Genomic DNA, 24,758 nt, shown 5'->3' with positions numbered 1-24,758 from the left:
CCAAGGTGCACAGACAGAAAGCTAAGGGACAATAAACAAAGAAAAAAAATTCTAGTCATGAAATTTCTTTATATCTAAAAGCAGTGGTTATAAAATTAATAAACTTGTTTTCTGATTAAAATATAGTCAACTCTTAAAATATAGTCAACTCTCAAAGATTTATCCTCTTTATCCCTAAAATACTCACATATGCTATGCAAATGGCGATGTATCAGAGACTACCCAGGGGCAGTGCCTTGCCCCTCCTCTTCATATAAAGAAAAGGAATTTAATAGTGCATTGTTGTCTCACTTTTATCATTCCGTGATTATAATGAATCTTCCTTTTCCTGGAGATTCATTGCACATTCCTGAGGGTTAGAGAGCCAGTGCCAAGTTTGTCCTATGATGGAATCTCAAAAAGTTTATGGAAGATTGAATGAAAACATAAATAAATCCAAACATACAAGAAACTGTCAAAAAGTTCAACGAAAATTGTGCACTATGCAAAAACTATGTGGATTTCAAATGTTTTTGCACCTGAAACTTATCTTTTAATTCCATTTTCCATATTTTTTGGAAATACCTTTAAATATTCTGCATGTTTTGATTGTAGCAGATGTGTACCTTACATGAGTTAGTCCACAAAAGGCAAAGATTTTCTAAGGTTTTGAGTGCTCTAATATATAAAATACATGACTTACACTCAAATATCTACTGGGTCTTTTAATCTGTGGAGTGAGTATTTTTATATGCAATATGTTTAAATGTTTTTAATTAAAAAAAAAACTACAGTAAAATCTATTTTTTTCTCAGGATATCCAGAGGCAGTTGGTATAGATGATATTTCTTCCCATCTGCCGCTGGGAAGCTAGCTATTTACCAAAATCCGATTTTTCTCCTTATAGGCTCTTGGCTAGAACTCAGTTCCCAGTTGTCCTTGTGGTTTGGTGAGGACAGATGATTTTATTTATAGCTAATGGAATGTGGGTAGAAGTAAAGTTTGCTGCAGCTAGATCCGGCATAGAATGTCTCCTATACATGCTCTTCTGTTCACTTGTCCTGCTCTTGTTAACTTTGGAAGTCATGTATCAGAGAAGTCAGAATCATTACCAGCCTAGTATCCTGAGTGGGCAGTCAGTCCTCACTGACCAGAACTGACTTACCACACAAATGAGAGGTTTGCATTATACTACATCATTACAGGTGTGGGCGTGTTTGTTACTGCAGACTGAGACTCTTGAATACACCTTGGCTTTTTTTTTTTTTTTTTTTTTTTTTGACAGGCAGAGTGGACAGTGAGAGAGAGAGACAGACAGAAAGGTCTTCCTTTGCCGTTGGTTCACCCTCCAATGGCCGCCGCGGCCGGCACACTGTGGCCGGCGCACCGCGCTGATCCAATGGCAGGAGCCAGGTACTTATCCTGGTCTCCCATGGGGTGCAGGGCCCAAGTACTTGGGCCATCCTCCGCTGCACTCCCTGGCCACAGCAAAGAGCTGGCCTGGAAGAGGGGCAACCGGGACAGAATCCAGCGCCCCGACAGGGACTAGAACCTGGTGTGCCGGCACCGCAATGTGGAGGATTAGCCTAGTGAGCCACGGCATCGGCCTTTTTTTTTTTTTTTTTCTTTTTTTGAATACACCTTGAATAACCGCTGGATTAGAACATTTCCTCCTTGAAGATCATTGAAATAGGCCTGTGGACAAAATCAGTAGGCACTGTATCCACAGAGATAGAAGAGACGGTGCTGGTGTGATTTTAAAGGTTCCAACTTTGCCATCACATTTTGCAAACTGTTAATCCACAAACCTCTAAAAGAAAAGCTGAGTAGCTCATTGAGTCTACCAAAGACTAGGGCTCAAATTAATGATGGTGAATGAAAAAGCCACACAGTAGACTTCAATAAGAAAAGCAATATGGTTCCCAAAGAAATATATGAAATATCTGAGATTTTTTCTAGAGAAAGGAACGAGGACTTGGGAGGCTCAGTGTAGCAGTGGTTTGCCTTTATATATATGTGCCAGTTTAACAGTATATGATTAAGGATCTTTGAAGCCTTAGACTTCCTGCCTACCTCCAGGTGGATATACCCGAAGGGAGGCAAAGATTTTGTAACACAGGCTGAATATACCTTATCCAAAATACTTTGAACTAGAAGTATTTTAGACTTTGGAATATTTGTATAAGCATGGTGAGATATCTTGAAGACAGGACCCATACCTAAACATGAAATTTATTTGTTCCATTTACACCTCATACATATAGCTTGAAGACAATTTTATATGTCATCTTTGCCTTTAGATCATACACCTGAAGTCAGGTATAGACTGTTCCACTTGTGATGTTACATTCATACTTAAAAGGTTTCAGATTATGGATATTCCAGATTTTGAGGAATTCCAGATTTTGGAATGTTTGAGTAGTGATGGCCATTCTATAATGATCATCCTCAGTAAATCTCAAAAAAAGAATGTGCGGTCATTTTTATATGGAATTTATATAGGCCAAAAGTTATTTAACTCATTTGCTTATATTTTCCAAAACCATCTGAAGTTTTCTGATGTCTTCTAACCTATTGCTTTCAATCTAGCAAAAGATGACAGTTTTCATATGAGTCAAAAGCAATGATTCACTGTCATGTCTGGTTTTATTTGATTAGTTTGAGCTCAGGAAACAATCTGAGATTTTCATTTCTATCACTGTACATAAAACTGATTAACAGGTACTTTTCAGTGATCTCACTGTCTTTCAGAATCACCTCTGTGTTCTTATAGTTTAAATAGTGCTATAATTTTAAAAGGAGTCTACCTTTCTTCTGGATTCTTTAAAAATCTCTAATGTTCTATCGACAGGAAGTTCATAGGAAAAATAGCTTTTTTTCTTTTATTCTCTCTGACGTGTTTTTAATGTGCACAAGTGTGTTAATGCTATGATTTATTGTCTAAATCAAGTTACAAACAAAGCCCCAAGAGTGACTCTTCTGTTCTTATTTCAGCCAATGTTTTAAAGGAATTAAACCTTTGGTAGATCTTGCTGCATGGTGATCATGTTTCTGTCTGTTATTATTGGCAGGACTGGAGCAGAGGCTGCTTCCCATGGATTGCTCATGGGTTTCCCTGAAAGCATCTAACACTTGCCCACTGTATAATGGGACAGTTACTTAGGTGGTTTCATTTGTGTTGTTTTCCTGGTTCATGCAGAGCTTTGAGTCTGCAGTCCTGGTTTATCTGTTAAACTGTGTATCTCTATGTTTCAAAATGCATGTATTAGTCAACATTTTGTTACTATAAAAAACACTGGAGGCACTCTACTCTAGAAAGAAAAGTGATTTATTTTGGCTTCTAATTTTGGAGATTCAAAGTCCAAAATCAGGTGAATCCTATTGGTTTGGCCTCAGGTCATAGCCTTATTGGTGGCGGTGTCCCAAAGCATTATATGACAAGAGAGAGGGAGTTAGTGTGTGTCTGTCTGTGCCCACCTATCTTCTTCTCTTCATTTAAAAAGCCTCCAGGTTTGAGTCATGGAACTGTTTTCCAGGAAGATTGCGTTAATTTATCTTCCATCAAAATTGTAAAAGGGTTTCCTTTTCTTCACATTTTTGTTGACCCTTGTTATAGTCTGTGTTTTTGATAATGGACATTATTACTGTAGTGTGGTGATATGTCATTGTGATTTTGATTTGCATTTTCCTGGTTATTAGTGATGTTAATGATATTTCATGCTAGCCTTCTGGTCATTTGTATGTCTTCCTTTGGAAAATGTCTACTCAGATGAATTTCCTACTTTTTAACTTTGCTTAGTTTTAGATTAACAAATTCAATGCAAGTTGTAGATACAATTCTTTTTTTTTAACTTTGATTTAATGAATATAAATTTCCAAAGTACAGCTTATGGATTACAATGGCTTCCCCCCCATATCGTCCCTCCCACCCGCAACCCTCCCCTTTCCCACTCCCTCTCCCCTTCCATTCACATCAAGATTCATTTTCGATTCTCTTTATATACAGAAGATCAGTTTAGCATACATTAAGTAAAGATTTCAACAGTTTGCTCCCACACAGAAACATAAAGTGAAAAATACTGTTTGAGTACTAGTTATAGCATTAAATCTGTAGATACAATTCTAAGACAAGAATCATAATGCCTCCCTCTCTCTCCCCTTCCTCCCACCTTCCTACCTTTCCCCTTTCTTTCTTTTTTTAGAAAACATTTTAAATTAACATTGCAATAAAATACTTACTACTTCACCAAATAAGAAGTTTAACAAGTAAAAAGCAAAATGACCCTAGTTTATTGAAAATAGAGACAATGACTGTAAATAATAACTGAATGGAAAAATGGCCATTTCACCCATATACAGTAAATTTTAAAGTAAACATAGATCATTAAACCTATAGTAGCATAACACTTTTTTTAAAAAAAAAAAGGTTTATTTATTTATTTGAAAGACAAAAGTATAGAGAGGCAGTGACAGAGAGATTGAGAGAGAGAGAGAGAATCTTCTATCCCTGGTTCACTTCCTAAATGGCCACAACACCCAGAGCTGAGCGATTGGAAGTCAGAGGCCTGGAGCTTCTGGGTCTCCCACGTGCATGTAGGGGCCCAAGAACTTGGGTCATCTTCTGCTGCTTTCCCAGGCACATTAGCAAGGAGCAGGATTGGAAGTGGAGCAGCTGGGACTTGAACTGGTGCTCACATGGAAAGCTGCTGCTTCAAGCAGCTTTAGCCCCTATGCCACAGTGCTGTTTGTCAAAGGTATAGAACACAGTTGTTTATTTTAAGTGGATTATTTATCCCTGTGATATCGAGTTGTGTTCCTTATATATTCCCTTTACTAATTCTTGTTAGATATTATATAGCTTACAAATCTTATCTCTTTTTCTGTAGGTTGTCTCTTCACTCTGTTGATAATTTTCTTTGCTGTGCAGAAGCTTTGTAATTTAATGAAATCCTATATGAGTGATTTTGCTTTTATTGCCTTGCTGTCAGAGATATATCCATAAAATCCTTGTTCTGAAGCATTTCTGCTATGCTTTATCTCAGCAGTTTCATATCTTATAGTTAGGTCTATAATCCATTCTGAGTTGGTTTTTGTGTATGGTAGAAGTTATGGATCCAATTTCATTCTTTTGCATGAGGATACCAGTTTTCTCAGCATCATTTGTTGAAACAGCTGTTGTTTCTCCGATGGTCTATACTGAGTACCTTTATAAAAGACCAGTTGGCTGTAAATTCACAGCTTTGCCTCTAGGCTATTTATTCAGTGGTTTTTCTACCTTCTGATATTTCTTTTTTACTTCTTAGTGTCCTTTTCCTTCAGTTTCAACAACTCTCAATAGTATATCTTAGGAGACAGTTAAGTTTATGCCAGAAAGTCTGCAGTCACATGAATTGGGACACCTTTAACTGTTATTTGTTTCTTTTCTTTAGCAATTTTGAGAATCCTCTCTTAGTCTTTAACCTCTAAGAGCTTATTAAGACATATTTGGAAGTTAACTTCACTGAGTTGAGTCCAACCAGTGACCACTTACTTTCCTGCATCTGCGAAGTTGCTTTTTTTTTTTTTCTGTTTAGGAAATTTCATGTTGTCATCTCTTTGAATATGCCTACTACAGCTTTGCCCTTCTCAAGTTCCTCTTGAACCCGAATAACTCAAGTATTTGCTTTTTTAAAGAAAAAAATATATATTTATTTGAAAAGTAGAGTTAGAGAGAGAGAGAGAGAGAATCTTTCATCTGCTGGTTCACTCCCCAAATGGCCACAGTGGCCAGATCTGGGCTGATCCAAAGCCAGGATTGTCCTCTGGGTTTCCAACATGGGTGCAAGGACCCAAGCATTTGGGCCATCCTCCACTGCTTTCCCAGGTCACTAGCAGGGAACTGTATCAGAAGTGGAGCAGTCGAGACTCAAACCAGTGCCCATATGGTATGCCAGTGCCGCAGGCAGTGACTTTACCTGCTATGCCAGAGCGCTGTCTCCAAACATTTGCTCTTTTAATGCTGCCCCAAAGTTCCCATAATCTTTCTTCATTCTTTGACATTCTTTCTTTTTTTCTCCCCCAAACTATATATTTTAAAATAGCCTTTCTTCAAACTCAGTAAATATTTGTTCTTTTCAATCTAGCCTGCTGTTGATGGCTTCTTTCACACTTCAAATTTTGCTTAGTGTACTTTTTAGCTCAGAATTTTTTTTAATTTTTAAAAGTTACTTTCACTTCTCTGTTAAGTTTCTGTTACAATCTTAAATTGTTTCTCTGTATTTTCGTGAAGTTCACTGAGTTTCCTTAAAACAATTACTTTGAATTCTGTACCTGAGAACTTGCATATATCAGCTACTATCTTAGTAGTTTCTGGCACCTTATTTTGTTCCTCGTTGAGGTCATGTTTCCCTAAGAGCTCTCTATGCTTGCTGACATACAATGTCATCTGAACATTGAAGGCTTAATACATTTTCAGGATTCATAATGTGATTATTTTGTGTCAGCTTTCCAGAAATCTAAGCAGTCTGCTATTTTCTCTGACTCTTGGCTATTTCAACACTAAGTAGAGCCCTACATTTAAACTTGTTTCAAGTATGCTGTTGGAGTGTTTTGACTTTTTCAGCACTATAGGGTACCCTTCTCCCAGGTTTGTCCCAATTCCAGAGTTAGTGTGTTATTTATGAATTGAGGAGAAAGTGTCTAAAAGGGGGCAGCCCATTCTTGCAAGCATATTTCTAGAGCCTGGGTTGACCAAGACACCTTATCTACATTCATTGGGCTGTTGTGAGGCACCAAACGAATCTGCCTGATTCTGGGCCACAGAACCAATCCAAGTTTCTTATGCAAAGCCATTCCTTTTCCTTGCCCAAGTGAACAATTGTTCTGCTTGTGTTGTGCAAATGGGTTTGGAGAGAAATAAGTTGGACAGTCTTGTAGTTTCCAAAGTTGCAATTCCAGTACACACTCAGAGACCTTTGCCTGCCAGACTAGCACAACATGGGAACTGAACCAAGCCCCATAATTCTATGGGGTGGACCAAGACCTGCAGCTGAGCTGAAACCATGACTCAAGGTTGCTTTAAGCAGCTATAGATGATGCTAGTTGGGGTATAAGTCAAGTCAGTTGGAGCTAATCTGCATCATCCCAAGACAAGAGAGTCAGTTTGTGTCTTCCTTTGAAGTTTTGAAGACTTCTCTTTAGCTGTGAAAGTCTTAGATACCAATTTCTTCCCATAGAATGTTGTTTTGTCTGCAATGAAAATGTATTAGTTAGTGTAATAATCTTCATCAAGGATGTTAGCTATATCTAGGTAACTTGATGCGGTTTCTACATCAGCACTTGTTGCTTCATGTTACACATTTTATGTTATGGAGATGACTTCTTTACTTAAACCTCATGAACCAGTCTCTATTATCTTCAACATTTTCTTCTGCAGCTTCCTCACTTCCCCCAGTCTTGATAGAACTGAAGAGAGCTAAGACCTTCCTTGTTCTGGATTTTTATCCTTGACTTAGATAATTTTTTCATTGATTCAATCTATGCATCGCTTCTCAGCCTTTTGGCTAAGATCAAGTGTAGTATCATTAAATCCATTTACCCATGTCCTAAGAATTTTTTTTATGATTCATATGTTTGGTGAACTAGTGCTTTTAATTTGCTTCAAGAATTTTTCCTTTGCATTCACAACTTAGCTGTATGGTGTAACAGGAGAAGCTTTTGGCACATCTCAGTTTTCTTTTTTTTCTTTCTTTCTTTCTTTTTTTTTTTTTTTTTTTGACAGAGTTAGACAGAGAGAGAGAGACAGAGAGAAAGGTCTTCCTTCCATTGGTTCACCCCCAAAATGGCCACTATGACTGGCGCGCTATGCCAATCTGAAGCCAGGAACTAGGTGCCTTCTTCTGGTCTCCAATGCGGGTGCAGGGCCCAAGCACTTGGGCCATCCTCCACTGCCCTCCCGGGCCACAGCAGAGAGCTGGCCTGGAAGAGGAGTAGCCAGGACAGAACCGGCGCCCCAAGCGGGACTAGAACCCGGAGTACCAGTGCCACAGGCGGAGGATTAGCCTAGTGAGCCATGGTGCCAGCCGGCACATCTCAATTTTCAACATAACTCCCTCACTAAAATTAATCATTTCTGATTTTTGGTCTAAAATGAGGAATATGCAACATTTCCTTTCACTTAAATTTTTACAGAGTATTAATTGGCCTACTATCAATATTGTTGTGTCTCAGAGAATAAAAAGAGCTGGCGGGGGGTGTTGGGAGGCAAAACATTCAGAATACACACATTTATTGAAGAGTTTTATTGCCTCTTATGGGAGTAGTTCATGGCATCTCAACAACGATTACAACCATAACATCAAAGGTCACTAGTCATAGATCTCCATAACAGAAATAACAACAATGCAGAAGTTTGGAATATTGTGAGAATTACCATAATGTGACACACAGACATGAACTGAGCACATCACGTTGGGAAAATAGCACCAATAGACTTGCTCCAAGCAGGGTTACTGCACATTTTCAATTTGTAAAAAAGCGCAATGCCTATAAAGTACAATAAAGTAAAGCACAGTGAAGTAAGATATGCCTGTATGTGTATTTATTTAATACTTCTGCATAACATCTTACTACCAAGCTCAAAACAATACCCATTTACTATCTCATAGTTTTCAAGTCTGGATACGATGTAGATGATTTTACAAAGCTGAACTCAAGGTTTTGGCTGAACTCTTTTCTCAACTGGAACTCTGGATTCCCTCCCAGGCCTATTTAGATTAATGATAGGACTGGTTTTCTTACTGTAGGCATGAGGTCTTTGTCTTCTTGATTGCTGTCAGCTTGGAGATTACTCTCAGCTGCTGCGAGTCTCGCTCACCTCCTGGAAATGTGCTCCAAATGCACACAGGGGAATTCAGTTCTTCAAGATTAACAGAAGAATGTCTGCTGCTGCTTTTCTCTTTTAAAGGCTCACCTGATTAGGTCAGACCCACCCAGAACCTTCTCTCTATTCACTCATAGTCAACTGATTACCTATATTCTGGCTATATTCTAAGCTATATTCTTGCACATATCATAACATAATCATGGGGATATAAGCTCACCAAGTGACAAGTTCTTCTTACACTCCAGAGGAATGATTATCAAGGCATGTACTCTATAATGCAGAAATATTGGAGCCATCTTAGAATTCTGGTTAACATAGTGTACCTCTTCACTAAGATTAAATAAAAAGTGTCTATTACCATTAAAATAATCTGTAAATTCCATGCTATCCAAATTCCAGTTCCAATAGGCTTTTCATGGAATTTACTAAACTGATTTTAAATCCCATGCAGGGATTTAAAGAACAAAAGCAAAATCAAAACAACTTTGAAAAAGAAGAAAGACTTGTCCTCCCAGATATTAAAATATTTTAAAAATGTTATGGTAATCTAAATAATGTGCAGTGAAGAAGTTGTTAAATAAGTTGGGTAGTGTAATACTCCAAAACCAAATCAATGAATGGCTAGACATTTAATATATATTTGTGGTATTCTAACTCAAAAGGATTACCTAGTGTGTAGTTTTCTTAAAGAGAATAAAACTGATCATAAAAATATGGCTGTGGTACAGATAGTCTTGACTTACTGGGCTGGTGATATGTGGTATCATACTCTGAAGGTGCCGGGTCATGAACTCCTGGGGAGTCACATGATCAGAAAAGTATAACCAATACTTTGTGGTATAACATGTTGCTAAGCTAAGGTGTTCTGTAGGTAGGTGTATTAAATTCAGCCTTGACTCAGAGTGTTTTCAACTTACAAAGGGTTTCATCAGGCATAACTGCACTGTAAGTTAAGGAGCATCTATATAATAAAAATGATGTATATTTGACCTTAGTTCTCTGTCTGGCACAGAGCTTCTAAAATTGGAATTCCCTGAGTGATAGGAGTGGTGTTTAGTTTACAGTTTTGTTTTGCTTTGCTTTGCTTTGTTGTGTCTTGTATGCCAATGAAGTGACTTGTGGCCAGGGTGTAGATAGCTTCAGGATAGAGGTAGTCACCAGGAAAATAAAAGCTAGTAAATAGAAGATTACAACCTTCAGCCCCACCCCTTGACTTCTGGGAACTGGAAGAGACGATTACCTTTAATCACCAATAGCCAATGATTTAATCAATCATTTCTACCCAATGAAAACTTCATAAAAACTCTTGAAATGGACACTCCGGGATCTCCCAGTCTGGTGAATGCTGGTGTTCCTGCAGAGAGCATGAGAGCGCCACACCCACACTATACCTTATGCTATGTATCTCTTCAATTGGTGATGTCTGAGCTGTGTCTTCCTTTATAATACAGCTATAGTCATAAGTATCATGCTCTCCTGACTCCTGTCAGTTATTCTAGTAAGTCAGCAAGCCTGAGGGCGAGTGAGTTACGGGATTCCCTAAATTTGGAGCTGGCAGGGTAGAATTGTGAGTTGCCCATAGACCCCATTTGAAGCATCAGTAGAAATGACCCCTGAAACTGTGGGAACTGTGCTACCTCTTAGCAACATCAGAACTGAATTGAATGATAGGGTACTAGTTGGTGTTGGAGAATTGGTTTTTTGGTGGAAAGACCTAAGAACTGTTATCAGAAACTAGTTTGTAAAAAATTGTTATCAGAAACTAGTTTCTAGAGGAAAAAAATGTCAAATGGACACATGTGAAAAATTGTGCAAAATTATTGGTGTACAAAAAAAGGTAATCAGAATTGCTCCTATTGAAAGAATTACATGAGACTGCCACAAGCAGTACGCAGTGTGTTCATAGTTTCAGTCATTATGCAGTCTTCATCAAGTCTCATTGATGAGCACAGAGAACACCACTATCTGTTTGAGAGAAGTGGACCTAGAAACATATTTCTTTGGTTAAAATGACATCTTCTCACATGAAAGATAACTGATACACATTTATAAAGGAGTAAATCAGGACTTCTTAGCACTTAATAGCTGAAGAGCATTAAATATAAGGGGACTTCAAAAATTTCAAAGAAAGATGGAATTAAATGGTTTATTTTGTTGTAAAAAGTGTTGAAATTCCTATTTAGTTTTTCATTATATATATTTCATTGACCTTTGAAAAATGCATTTTTTACATTTTTTGAGAGACAGGGAGAGGAAGAGAGAGACATACTACAGATACGAGCTGGTTCACACCCCAAATGCCAAAATAGCCAGGCAGTCCAGGCCAAAACCAAGAGTCAGGATCTCAACCCAGGTCTCCCACATGGCTAGCGAGAAGCAATCACCTAAACCTCCACCTGTGGCCTCCTAAGGTATGTTTTAGAAGGTAGGTGGAATTGGAAGCATAGCCAGGACTCAAACCCAGGCACTTAGATAGGAGACGCGGGTATCTCGACTGAGGTCTGCTAACTGCTGTGCCAAATGCCTGCCTCTTCATGAACTTTTTGAAGACATGTGGTTGGATGAAGAAAAGGAATAATTAGAATTAGGAAAAAAAGCAATTAATTAAAATATTGTGATATTTTATACATGTCTGGAATAAATAATGTATGTATATTCTTATATATTTATACATTTACACATGTTCACATGCATGCACATATTAAAGAATAACACTGGAAGGATTCCCAAGGGACAAGGTATGGTAGGTGGAGTTGGGAGGATGGGAAGCAACAGATGGAATGAGTAAAAGAGACAGGCTTTCCCCCTTTGCATATGCCTTTATGTTGCATTTTTTTTCTCTTTATTGTTGCTATGGTTTGACTGTTAGTTTGGGTGTCTCCCATGGGCTTATGTGTTAGGAGCTCGAGTCCCCAAGTCTCTTGTTAATCGATGAAGAATACAGAGAATTTAACTGTCTCTAAGACTAAGACAACTTAATTAGGGTGGCTGGAAGTGAGGTCTTGCTGGAAAGGAGACCCCATGATCAAATCACGCCGGCTTTTGAGAGAGAAACACAAAGACAGGGAGATTGAGCACACCTCCTCCGGGCCTGCTTCCTGGCACTCTGCGCCGCCCCTTCCTCTGCACATGTCAGCGTCCACGGCCCCCATCAGACAAATGAGGCTACCTGATCGTAGACTGTGAGCCCCCAAACCTTGAGTAAAATAAGTCTTTTCCTTTGCAAGTTCACAAAAGATGACTAATAACAGCCACCATGCAGGTGTTACTTTACAATTACATAAAGTAGAAATTGAAGCTGCATTGTGATTCACATTCCACAAATAAGGAAAATGGAGTTCTAAGTAATTTAGAGCTTATTTATGAAGTCAAGATAGACAACTTCTCCAGCTCTCCTCTTATATTTCACTTTTGGGCATATCAATCATAAATCAATCATATTAAAAGTCTGCAACATCAAGGAAACATCATATTTTTTGGTAACAAGCAGCAACACCAAAACATCTCTCCATGAATTTCTTATCTCTTCATGGGACATTAGGAGAGTTTAGGAGTCGTGGGACTATTCTCATTTGAGCAAGATGAAGAGAAAACAGCACCCCATCATCACATTGCACATGAGATGTTCACTGGCTTTTGTTCCAGTGTATGCAGTCTTACTTGAAAATTTTAAAGTGTATTTTAGTTACTTGAAAGACAGTGACAGAGATAAAGGGAAGACAGAGACAGAGGGAGATATTCCATTCTCTGGTTCAACCCCACTCACTCCCTTGCCCCCCCAACCTCCCTGGCCAAACGCCCTCAACTGCCTAGACTGGGCCACGCTGAAGGCAGGAATCATGAGCTCCATCTGGGTCTTTCTCAGGGCTAGTGAGAACACAAGTACTTAACACATCGTGTGCCATTTTCCTGGCACATTAGCAGGGAGCTGGAATGGAAGCAGAGGTGGAACTTGGTCCCAGGCACTCCAGTATGGGCTGCAGGCACTCCAAGTGACTGTTCAAACGGCTTTGTTACAACTCCTGCCCCAGTGTGTGAAGTCTTGAAGACAACAATCCGGTGGTTTTCACAGAGCACCCTGCAAATCTGTCACTTTTAGGGATTTCCTCTAGCTTTTTTATGGACAAATGATTGGCGTACATATTGCACTTGAACTTGTTTTTCTTTGTCATAAAATGGGCATTCACACCCATCACATCAGAGAAAGAGGAACATTTTTTTTAATGATAGACTAAAACTATTTTTGTTTGATATTCATATTTTTGATGATAAAACTGAGTGAAAGTAAAAGTAGTTCTATTAATTATGCTGTGCAGCAGGTGCACCAAAAAAGTATGTAGGTGGCACAGTTCCATCCCTAGGGTACTTTATGACAGCTATAAACCTATAAAAGGACTGATTTGCAATGGAAACACTGATCCAGCTTTCAGAATAGTAGTCCAAATGACACCACAAAAATTATAACAGTATGACATGTTTTCTTCTCATAAGATTTAAAGGATTCAATTAAAAACAAAAAATCTTTCCTTTCTTTACTTGAAATGCTGAGAAAATTCCCACCAGGGCTTGAAATTCAAAAAACAAATGACCTGTCATTATCATGAGTGATTAAAGACAACCACCACCACCACATCCCAGGCACAGCGATCTACTTACAAAGCCAGCAAATGAGCAAAGTAAGAAACAACCTGGCTCCAGGCGCTAATCTACATCATCTCGTTTCTCCCGGGTTGCCTGCCTTGTGGCTGTACACTTCTATCCGTAACTGTTAGCTGCTCCCTTGCTCCAGCCTCCAAACCTCTCTTCCAAAAATATCTGATACCTTCCTGGATGAGCGAGTCTTCCGTAAATTAGTTTTCCAGGACACAAGTCTGCAGTTTTCAGGGCTGTGCAAACCATGGGATGAACAATAAGAAGCGTACCACAAACTGACCGATTTTGCGTCTGAAACCCTGAAAACATCGCTCTCCTTTGACAGAGGCCTCATCTATTATTCATCATCAATGCAGTGTTTAGAGAGCAGCCCACTGCCTCGATCCTTTCCGGGACTCTGCAGGATGAAGCCCGACCTTCCTGTTCCGTCTGAGCAGCCAACAGCAGCCCCGAGAGGGGATGGCCCTTGGCCACACAGAACCAACACGTTGCTGTCTGCTGTCCTAGGACATTCTCACTTTCTCGTTAATATTTGGGAGTGGAGGGACAGGAAAGCGAGTGAGGATAAAGAACCGCATTGTAAAACATGAAAAAGAGAAAGAAAGATTTTTTTTCTGAAATGGAGAAGCTCAGAAATGGAGAGTGCTGGAGGACAGCTTTTTCATGACCCCATTTTCTATTAAATCTTCTTTCTGATGAAAAGAAATAAGCACACATTGTTCAGGTTTCTATATTTGCTTCCTACAACCCATCTAATCCCCATGAGGCTGTGCTGGAAGCAGGGAGACCTGATCGTGGGTTGCTGCTCACACCAGCATAGAGAGAAGGGTGTTGTGACCTGAATTAGGTACAGCAGCGAGGCTAGAGTGAAGACACAGAGGTAATAGATCCACAGGAGCTACAACGGCCAGGAATTTCTAATGAGCACATGGGAGGGATCGGGAAAGAGGCAGAAAAATCAGTCGCATCTCAGTTTCTGCTTTGGGCCTAGACTTGGCAGATTGGTGGCCCAGTTCCCTGCAAGGTAGAGATAAGAAAGGAGCAGGCTGGAGTCAGAGGGAAAGAGACGGTGCAGTGCAGATCAAGCTTTCTAATGCCAGGGTGAGGGGACCAAATGTCCTGTGTTTAGCAGAGAGGGAGGTGATTGATCCCATTTCTCTCCTTGGGATGTCTTCCTAAAGGCACTAAGGGGCCCAAAAACATTTTACCTTGGGTTTCACAAGGCAAGGTCAAGAAATTTGTTCCTTGAGACTGTAAACACACACCTTCAAGAACTTAGGCCCTTAAAAGAGCCACATAGACAATAACGCATAGATCATAACAATAATAATCATCTTTTCTCTCCTGGAGATAAGAGAATTTAAATTGTTATGTGTTCTGCATTTATAAGTAAATTTATGGGAAATCCCACCAAGACATTGTAACCATTTTCCTGCTGCATTTACACGCACATGTACCTGATGATACTTACTGAATTTTAAATTGATTTTTTAAAGTGACCCATAGTATTTGTACATATTTATAATTCAGTATATGTATACAGTGTGTAATGATCAAGTCAGGGTAATTAGTATTTTCATCTCCTCATTTATCATTTCCATATAGTGGAGAGCTTCAAACATTTCCACTTTAGAGATATGTCATGAATTGTTCTAGATTATAGTTCCTCTATGGGCTAAAGAACCAAGCACCAATTGTTTTTTTTCTCTCTCTCTCTTTTTATTTATATGGAGGAGACTTGCATTGGCTAGATAGTTTTATTTATCAATAGGTAACTGAAATGCATAAGTAGAGATGTCTAGAAGACATGTAATATATGGACTTGGCTTTTATTTGCTTGTGAAATATTAGAAACTATTCCTAAAGTAGAAAGAAAAGGAGAATGTGAGGTTAAATCCTTGAGGAGAAGGTCAGCCAACAGTGACCTGCTCACAAAGGAGAGAGAGAAAGTTCTACTCAGGAGGAGAAAGAGGAACATAGACCTCTACTGCACTGAGCTTCCCTATGTCCAAACATGTAATAGTGTTTGTTGAATGAATGAGTAAGTGCTTGTCATTATTTTCCCGGTCTGAAGGTAGAAGAAACTCTGACTTGAAATAGAGGAATATTTCTCCCTTAGGGTGTCTCCTTGAACACCCTAAGGTTCCCATAAAGCATCTAGCCTCGGATTTCATGAGGCCAGTTCACGAGCTTTCTGACCCTTGAGATGAAAACATGCACTTCCAAAAGGAACTTGGAGGCTGGCCTTGCCTTGGCCATTGCTTCATAGCTCAAAATTGCAATCTCTCTCCATGAGTACAGACCTTCCTTCTCTCACTTCTCTCTCAAGGCAAACAGAGAAGATGAACAATGAGGACTGTAATTCCACAATAATCATTTCTTTGTTCACATAAATTGATCAGATAGAGATGGAAGTGCTTTTTGAAAAATTTATTTATTTGAAAGGCAGAAATGGAAAAATGGAGAAGCCCAGAAATTGAGAGTGATAGGGAGAGAGGAAGAGACTGAAAGAGAGATCTTCCATCTTCTGGATTCCCCCTGAAATGGGCCAGGCCAAATGAAGGAGCAGGAAACTCTATCCAGGTCTCCCCATGGGTGGCAGGGGCCCAAGTTCTTGGGTCATTATCCGCTGTCTTCCCAGGTGCATTAGCAGGGAGCTGGATTGGAAGTGGAGCAATTAGGACTCAAACCAGCACTCTGATATGGGGTCCTGGTGTCATAAGTTGTGGTTTAACCTACTGTTCCACAACACCAGCCCTGCATGGAGATGATTCCGTTCTGACCTGCAATATCCTATTTTTCTCCACCCAGTTTGTATTGTTTTTGTCCCCTGCATACTTTCTGACTTGCTTCTTGAAAGGTCTTCTAAATGTTTTGTATTTTCAAATAATTTATTATTTAAATGAGTTGTTTAGTAAACGATAAGTGAAATCCATGTATTTGCATGCATGAAAAATCAAACAATTACCCATATACTCACCACCAAGTTGAGGAAACAGAAAACACACTGCTTTCCTTTTGCTAGCATCTTTTCGTCAAAAGGAACCAGAATTATCCTCTATGCATTTATAATTCTTTATTCTTTATTATAACATCCACTTTATCATGTATACTGTATAACAAATATACGATTACATTTTGCATTATTGGAAATCTATAAGACGGTGTCATATTATTTGTGGCTTCAGTTCTTACTCAACATTGCATGTTTGAGATTCATAATTTTTTAACAGTTAGCTAAGATTTTCTCACGTCTAATGTGGCTTCTATTCCAAGGTATCACTAGGACATCTTGTCCCTGTCTATCCAGATTTGGGTTGTGCTGTCTTTTTCTGCCACAAACAAGGCTGGCTTGGCTGGTCAGGACTGGGACTCCTGGGGCACATTTTCCAGAGAACTGCACAGTTATGAAAATAACCCCTGAGCACGAAGTTTGGAAGGTTTGGACATGTGCAAGCTTACACCGAAATGCTGAAGTACATTCTCAACTTACTGCACTTACTTACTGTTCTGTCAGCTGTGTGGGAGAGCCTCCGTGGCCACACGTTCTCAGCAATAGAAGGCTTTGGTAGGCAGATTGAATCAGGGTTTTAAACTTGAGAAGATCGAGTGTAGAGCGAAGAATCCCTCTCACCTTTGATTCCTCCCTCTAGAGGCAGTGTGACCAATTTCTCATCTCTCTTTTGAGATATATTCTATGCATCCCCAAGGAGATATGCACATGCATGAATGTATACTTGTGTTTCTCTATCCTTACATATACTTAAAAAGACAACTGTAGAATGTCATGTACACCATTCTTCACCTTGATCATTCTAATCAGTGATGCACTGTGGAGATTATTTCATATTAGTACATAATAAACCTTGTGAGTTTTAAAAACCTTTGTCTGGAAGTAAATTCAAACTTAACAGAAAGTTACAAGAATAGTATAAGGAGATCCTTTATAACCCTTTACCAAATTCACTACTTTTTATTAGTTTGTCGTATTTGCTTCATCATTCTCTCTCTCGAATATTTTCATTATTATTTTTTGAATGACATGAGAACAAGTTGCACATTTATTACCTCCTATACCCTTATTGTCTGTTTTCTGAGGCTATTTGCTTAAAGAACCAGTGTTATGGTTCAGTGAGTTAAGCCACCGCCTAACGTGAGCAAAGATTCAAGACCTGGCTACTCCTCCTTCTATCCAGCTTCCTGATAATGTGCCTGGAAAAGCAGTGGAAGTGATTGGGCCCCTCCCACTGATGTTAGAGACCCGGATGGAGTTCCATGTTTCTGGTTTTGGCCTGGCCCAGCCCTGGCTGTCGCAAACATTTGCGGAGTGCACCAGTAAATGGAAGAGCTCCTTCTCTGTCTCTCTCTCCTTTTCTCTCTTCTCTCTCTCTCTGTAACTGTGCCGTTTAAATAAATAAATCAAATCTCAAAAGAAAAAAAAAAAGAGAGAGAGAGAGAGAGAGATCAAGTGTGTGGCTATTAAATTAAAAATGCAATGCTGTAGGCAGGCCTCTGGTGCAATACTTGAGTTGCTGCTGGTGGTGGCCGCATCCCATATTGGAGATGCTAGGCTTGTGCATGGGCCCTACATCTGATAGAGCTTCCTGCAAATGTGCACCCGGTCAGGCAGTGGTTGACAGTGCAAGTACTTGGGTCCCTGCCACCATTTCGGAGACCCAGAATGAGTTCTGAGCTTCTGACTTTGACCTGGCCTAGCCCTGGATGTTGTGGACATCTGGGGAGTGAACCAGCCGATGGAGCATCTCTCTCTCTCTCTGCCTTTCGAATCAGTTAAATAATTAATGAGGATTTAAATTGTATGAACAAAGTTCCATATTAAAAATTATATTTCTATCATATTTTGATTTATTGTAAGACAATGCTCCAATTTAGCAAGTGTCACAAAGTGTATTTTATAGCATTTTTTTCCACATAGGATCCATTGTAAAATGGAAAATTGCATTTAGTTGGTTGTGTGTTTTTATTCTCATTGATTCTGGGATGATTTTCAATCTTTGTTTATCTTTAATGATGTTGCTACTTTTGAAGCACATAGACCCAGATATTTTATAGAGTGCCTCCCAATTTGGGTTTTTAGGATAGTTCGCATTTTTTTCTGGAGCATGACCAAATGCTGCAGCGTCCATCCCGGGCTTTATTCCAGAGACACAGGATGTGGTTGCTCCTGACTGCTGATGATTTTGATCACTTAATTAAGCGGCTGCCCACTTGCTCATCTGCACAGTTATCCCTTTTCCATTGGTGATAAGCCTTTCTGGGGAGATACATGAGACTTTGTTTTATGCCTAGACTGACTACTCATTAGTGATGCCTACTTCAATGAATTTTAGCATATCTCTTTGCTAAATGTAATGCTTCTGCCTCTGCCATTCCTTCAATATTTAGAATTATATTTTAAGAGACTGACTCTCTCTCTCTGTCTCTCTCTCCCCCCCTCTCTCTCTTCTATGAGATTTTTAAATAAATTTCTTTCTTTTCTAGCATTACCAGGTTTAGAAGTATTGCTTTTCAAAATTCCCCCAAACAGTGTAAAATACTAGAATAGGGGCTGGCGCTGTGGCTTAGTGGGTTAAAGCCCTGGCCTGAAGTGTCAGCATTCCATATGGGCACCAGTTCTAGTCCTGGCTGCTCCTCTTCCGATTCAGCTCTCTGCTCTGGCATGGGAAAGCAGTGGAAGATGGCCCAAATCCTTGGGCCCTTGCATCTGCATGGGAGACCCAGAAGAAGCTCCTGGCTCCTGGCTTCGGATCTGTGTAACTCCGGCCTTTGTGGCCATCTGGCGAGTGAGCCAGTGGATGGAAGACCTCTCTCTGTCCCTACCTCTCTCTGTAACTCTGTCTTTCAAATAAATAAAACAAATCTTTTTTAAAAAAAATGCTAGAATAACTAATTTCTTGAGGAGGTGAGACTCATAGCTTTGTGTGGAGATTTTAAATGATTGACTCAATGCATCTAATTATTTTAAGACTCTTCAGGGTTTTTATTTCTTTCTGAGTCTGATTTGGTAAGTTATTTATGATAGATTCAAATTTAACTCTTATTTTAGCTTCAGATTTAATACCACAAAGTTGTTCATTGTATTTTTTCTGAATTTTATAATTTCTGTTGCATCTGTCATTTTGTCCTCTTTTTAGAAATTCCTAGTGACTTATTCATGACAAATTTTGGAGGATATTTGCCAAAACTTTATAATTTTACTTTTCTAAAAAAACCTAGTTATTGAATACATAAATCCTTCTCATTATATTATGTCCATCTGGAACCATAATGAGGAGAATAAAGTTGCTTGATGAATTGTTTTTTTCTGGCCCATTTTTTACAATAATATAATCAGCTTCACGGCTCCTACCGAACATGCACGCATCTCCTCCGGCCTCTCCGCTGTGTGATCTCCTGGAAGGGCTCCCCTCTCCCGCTCTCCATTACCCCTCAGGACAGAAGCAGATCTGGGTTAGGAGGTTGTTGCTCACTCATTTGCTTTCAGCCCATTCTTCTATTTTCCCTTGTAGGCATTTTACATACTATCCTGCAAGCTCATCAATAAAATTTAAAATGTGCTTGTTCTAATTTACCCAGAGGATATGGTAAGAGGAGGGCTTTTAAAAATATCTGCTCCGTGTGCTCATTAGAAGCTGAAGTCCATTTAATTAAAGGCCAGTTTAAACTAAACAAAATTAGAAAAGAAATTATTCTATATGGTAGTGATGTTCAAAGGAAATATAATGTGAGCTTCCTATATCATTTTATATTTTCTGGTTCCATATTAAAAAACAAAAGTATGTGAAATTTATTTCACATATATATATATCAGTATTTCATTTTCATTTCAAAAATATATTTCCATGGACTTTTTAAAAATAAAAATTTAAATCCAATATATCCAAAATATTACTAGTTCAACATGATATAAAATTGTTAATGAGATACTTTACACTTTTTTGTACTGTATTCAGAATCTGGTATATATTTTATGTACTTACTGTACAGGTCAATTTTGAGTAAATGTGTTTCAGGAGTTCAACATTACATGAAGCAAGTAGCTTCTGTTCTTGTATTAGTGCTGATTATAGCATCCTTACTACATTTTTATTATGTCCATATAGATTTTCTCCATATCTTAATTTCTCAGAGCTTTTCCTAATCATTGTGTTTTACTTTTAGAAAAAGATACATATTTTCAATATATGTAAAAAAATTAAGATCATTTTTGATTTAAAAATTAATCCCATTAGGCCTTGATATTTTCAAGATATTTCTATTTGTTCTAACAACTGAGTTTTGTGAAAAGCTACTTTAAATGAGAAATGGGGGATGCTGCAATTTTGGAGTTTAAAAATAAGTTATGTGGTGGGTTTAGGATATATAGCAATGATGTTAAAGCATTAAAAATAGTTCAGAATATTTGTGTATTGTATTTTAGAAGCTAAAAGTTGATTCAATTTTTCCATGCTAGTAGATTTAATGGAGGTAATTTATTGTTATCACACATTGTATATTTACTCATTTACTATGTTTAAAAACAACATGTTCAATCACATACAATGTACAAGCCTGTGTTTTAGACAGAAGATATAAGTAGAAATGATTAATTCTGGCCAATGTGAAATGCACACAGGTAGTTTGTTACAGAAATTGACACATGTTCAAAGTTTTATAGTAAGTGTAATTAATGTGATCATCAGAATGTAATCATCAGAAATTACTACAAAGGATTCTTTGTCAGCAAACAGGGAAATCTATCAGAAATGGATAGATTACTGGACGCATGCAACCTACCTAAATTGAACCAGGAAGACATAGAAAACCTAAAAAGACCCATAACTTGTCGCTCCCCCTCTTCGTGGAGGAGCAACACAGGACCCTGCGCTGTTCTTTCTGTCTGCTCGGCCCTCCCCGGGTTTGCTGCTGGCTCTTCCCGGGTTGGCTACTATCCCTTCCACCTCCGTGGAAGGGCAGTTCCCCCTGGCCGCATTCCCCACTTCCGCAGGGGAGTGGCACACCGCCGGCCGGCTCTCTGGGGGGCTGCACAGGTGTTCCTTCAGATGTTCCCCTTAGATGTTCCTGGTGCATGCCGTCTCTCTCCTCCTTTATAGTCCTCCTCCGCCAATCCCAACTCGGCTGCCCACACGCCGAGTACGCCGCTCTCCAATCAGGAGCAAGTCCTACAGTTTATTGGTTGAACTGGAGGCAGCTGTGCGGAAGCTGTTTACTTCTCTCCCAGCGCCATATTGTGGGAGAGCAGATGCATAGAATAAGTCTTAATTCCAGTAACTTAGTCCAGTCCGGGCTGCTCCCCACAGGAGAGCAGATGCATAGAATAAGTCTTAATTCCAGTAACTTAGTCCAGTCCGGATTGCTCCCCACAATAACTGAGACAGAAATGGAAACAGTAATAAAATCCCTCCCAACAAAGAAAAGCCTAGGACTGGACTGCTGAATTCTACCAGACATTTAAAGAAGAACTAACTCCAATTCTTCTCAAACTATTCAGAACAATTTAAAAAGAGTGAATCCTCCCAAATTCTTTCTATGAAGCCAGCATCACCTTAATCCTTAAGACAGAAAAAGATGCAGCATTGAAAGAAAATTACAGACCAATATCCCTGATGAACATAGACACAAAAATCCTCAATAAAATTCTGGCCAATAGAATACAACAACACATCAGAAAGATCATCCACCCAGACCAAGTGGGATTTATCCCTGGCATGCAGGGATGGTTCAATGTTCTCAAATCAATCAATGTGATACACCACATTAACAAACTGCAGAAGAAAAACAATATGATTTTCTCAATAGATGCAGAGAAAGCATTTGATAAAATACAGCACCCTTTCATGATGAAAACTCTAAGCAAATTGGGTAAAGAAGGAACATTCCTCAATATAATCAAAGCAATTTATGAAAAACCCATGGCCAGCATCCTATTGAATGGGGACAAGTTGGAAGCATTTCCACTGAGATCTAGTACCAGACAAGGATGCCCACTTTCATCACTGCTATTCAATATAGTTCTGGAAGTTTTAGCCAGAGCCATCAGGCAAGAAAAAAAATTAAAGAGCTACAAATTGAGAAGGAAGAACTCAAACTATCCCTCTTTGCAGATGATATGATTCTTTATGTAGGGGATCCAAAGAACTCTACTCAGAGACTATTGGAACTCACAGAAGAGTTTGGCAAAGTAGCAGGATATAAAATCAATGCACAAAAATCAACAGCCTTTGTATACACAAGCCATGCCACAGCTGAGAAAGAACTTCTAAGATCAATATCATTCACAATAGCTACAAAAACAATCCAATACTTTGGAATAAACTTAACCAAGGATGTTAAAGATCTCTATGATGAGAATTACAAAACCTTAAAGAAAGAAATAGAAGAGGATACCAAAAAGTGGAAAAATCTTCCATGCTCATGGATTGGAAGAATCAACATCATCAAAATGTCCATTCTCCCAAAAGCAATTTATAAATTCAAGGCGATACCAATCAAAATACCAGACGTTCTTCTCAGATCTGGAAAAAATGATGTTGAAATTCATATGGAGGCAAAGGATACCTCGAATAGTTAAAACAATCTTGTACAACAAAAACAAAGCTGGAGGCATCACAATACCAGATTTCAGGACATATTACAGAACAGTTTTAATCAAAACAGCATGGTACTGGTACAAAAACAGATGGATAGACCAATGGAACAGAATAGAAACACCAGGAATCAATCCAAACATCTACAGCCAACTTATATTTGATCAAGTATCTAAAACCAATTCCTGGAGTAAGGTCACTCTATTCAATAAATTGTGCTGGGAAAACTAGATTTCCACATGCAGAAGCATGAAGCAAGACCCCTACCTTACACCTTACACAAAAATCCAGTCAACATTGATTAAAGATCTAAATCTATAACCCAATACCATCAAATTATTGGAGAACATTGGAGAAACCCTGCAAGATACAGGCACAGGCAAAGGCTTCTTGGAAAAGACCCCGGAAGCACAGGCAGTCAAAGCCAAAATTAACAATTCAAATTGAGAAGTTTCTGTACTTCAAAAGAAACAGTCAGGAAAGTGAAGAGGCAAAGGACAGAATGGGAAAAAATATTTGCAAATTATGCAACAGATAAAAGGTTAATAACCAGAATCTACAAGATCAAGAAATTCCACAACAACAAAACAAACAACCCACTTAAGAGATGGGCCAAAGACCTCAATAGACATTTTTCAAAAGAGGAAATCCAAATGGACAACAGACATTTGAAAAAATGTTCAGGATCACTAGCCATCAGGGAAATGCAAATCAAACCACAATGACATTTCACCTCACCCCAGTTAGAATGGCTCACATACAGAAATCTACCAACAACAGATGCTGGCGAGGATGTGGGGAAAAAAGGACACTAACCCACTGTTGGTGGGAATGCAAACAGGTAAAGCCAGTATGAAAGTCAGTCTGGAGATTCCTCAGAAACCTGAAGATAACCCTACCATACAACCCAGCCATCCTACTCCTTGGAATTTACCCAAAGGAAATTAAATTGGCAAATAAAAGGCGGTCTGCACCTCAATGTTTATTGCAGCTCAATTCACAATAGCTAAGACCTGGAGTCAATCTAAATGCCCATAAACAGTAGACTGGATAAATAAATTATGGGATAGGTACTCTATGGAATACTATACAGCAGTAAAAAGAAATGAAATCTGATCATTTGCAACAAAATGGAGGAATCTGGAAATCATTATGCTGAGTGAAATAAGCCAGTCCCAAAGGGACAAATATCATAGGTTCTCCCTGATCGATGACAACTAACTGAGCACCTAAAAGGAAACCTGTTGAAGTGAAGTGGACACTATGAGAAACAATGTCTTGATCAGTGTTTGTCCTGAATGTCGAGGAACAACTTAATACTTAATCCCTCTTAGTATTTTCTTCGTTCTACTTAATACTATTGGTTGTACTCTTTAATTAACACACAGTTACTCAGGTGTTTAAATTTAACTGAAAAGTGATCCTATAAATACAAGAGTGGGAATAAGAGGGAGGAGATGTACAGCTTGGCATATACTCAATTGGACTTGCCCCAAAGAGCAGAGTTAGAAACGTGCCAGAGGATTCCGATTCAATGCCATCAAGGTGGCATGTACCAATGCCATCTCACTAGTCCAACTGATCAGTTTCAGTTCATAATTGATCATAATGATAGGATTAAGAATCAAAGGGATCACATAAACAAGACTAGTGTC

At 38.9% G+C, this 24,758-nt stretch overlaps 1 pseudogene; it reads left to right on the top strand.

Moving 5' to 3' along the window:
* The first annotated feature begins 7,500 nt into the window (after positions 1 to 7,500).
* LOC127487187 (U2 spliceosomal RNA) lies at positions 7,501 to 7,676 on the top strand (annotated as a pseudogene).
* Positions 7,677 to 24,758: the final 17,082 nt, after the last annotated feature.

This window comes from Oryctolagus cuniculus, chromosome 9 (assembly GCF_051225735.1).
Source record: "Oryctolagus cuniculus isolate XC-2025 breed Fujian yellow rabbit chromosome 9, ASM5122573v1, whole genome shotgun sequence".
Lineage (NCBI taxonomy): Eukaryota > Metazoa > Chordata > Mammalia > Lagomorpha > Leporidae > Oryctolagus > Oryctolagus cuniculus.
Note: the sequence above shows the minus strand (reverse complement) of the source record. Positions and strands in the feature narration are given on the sequence as shown.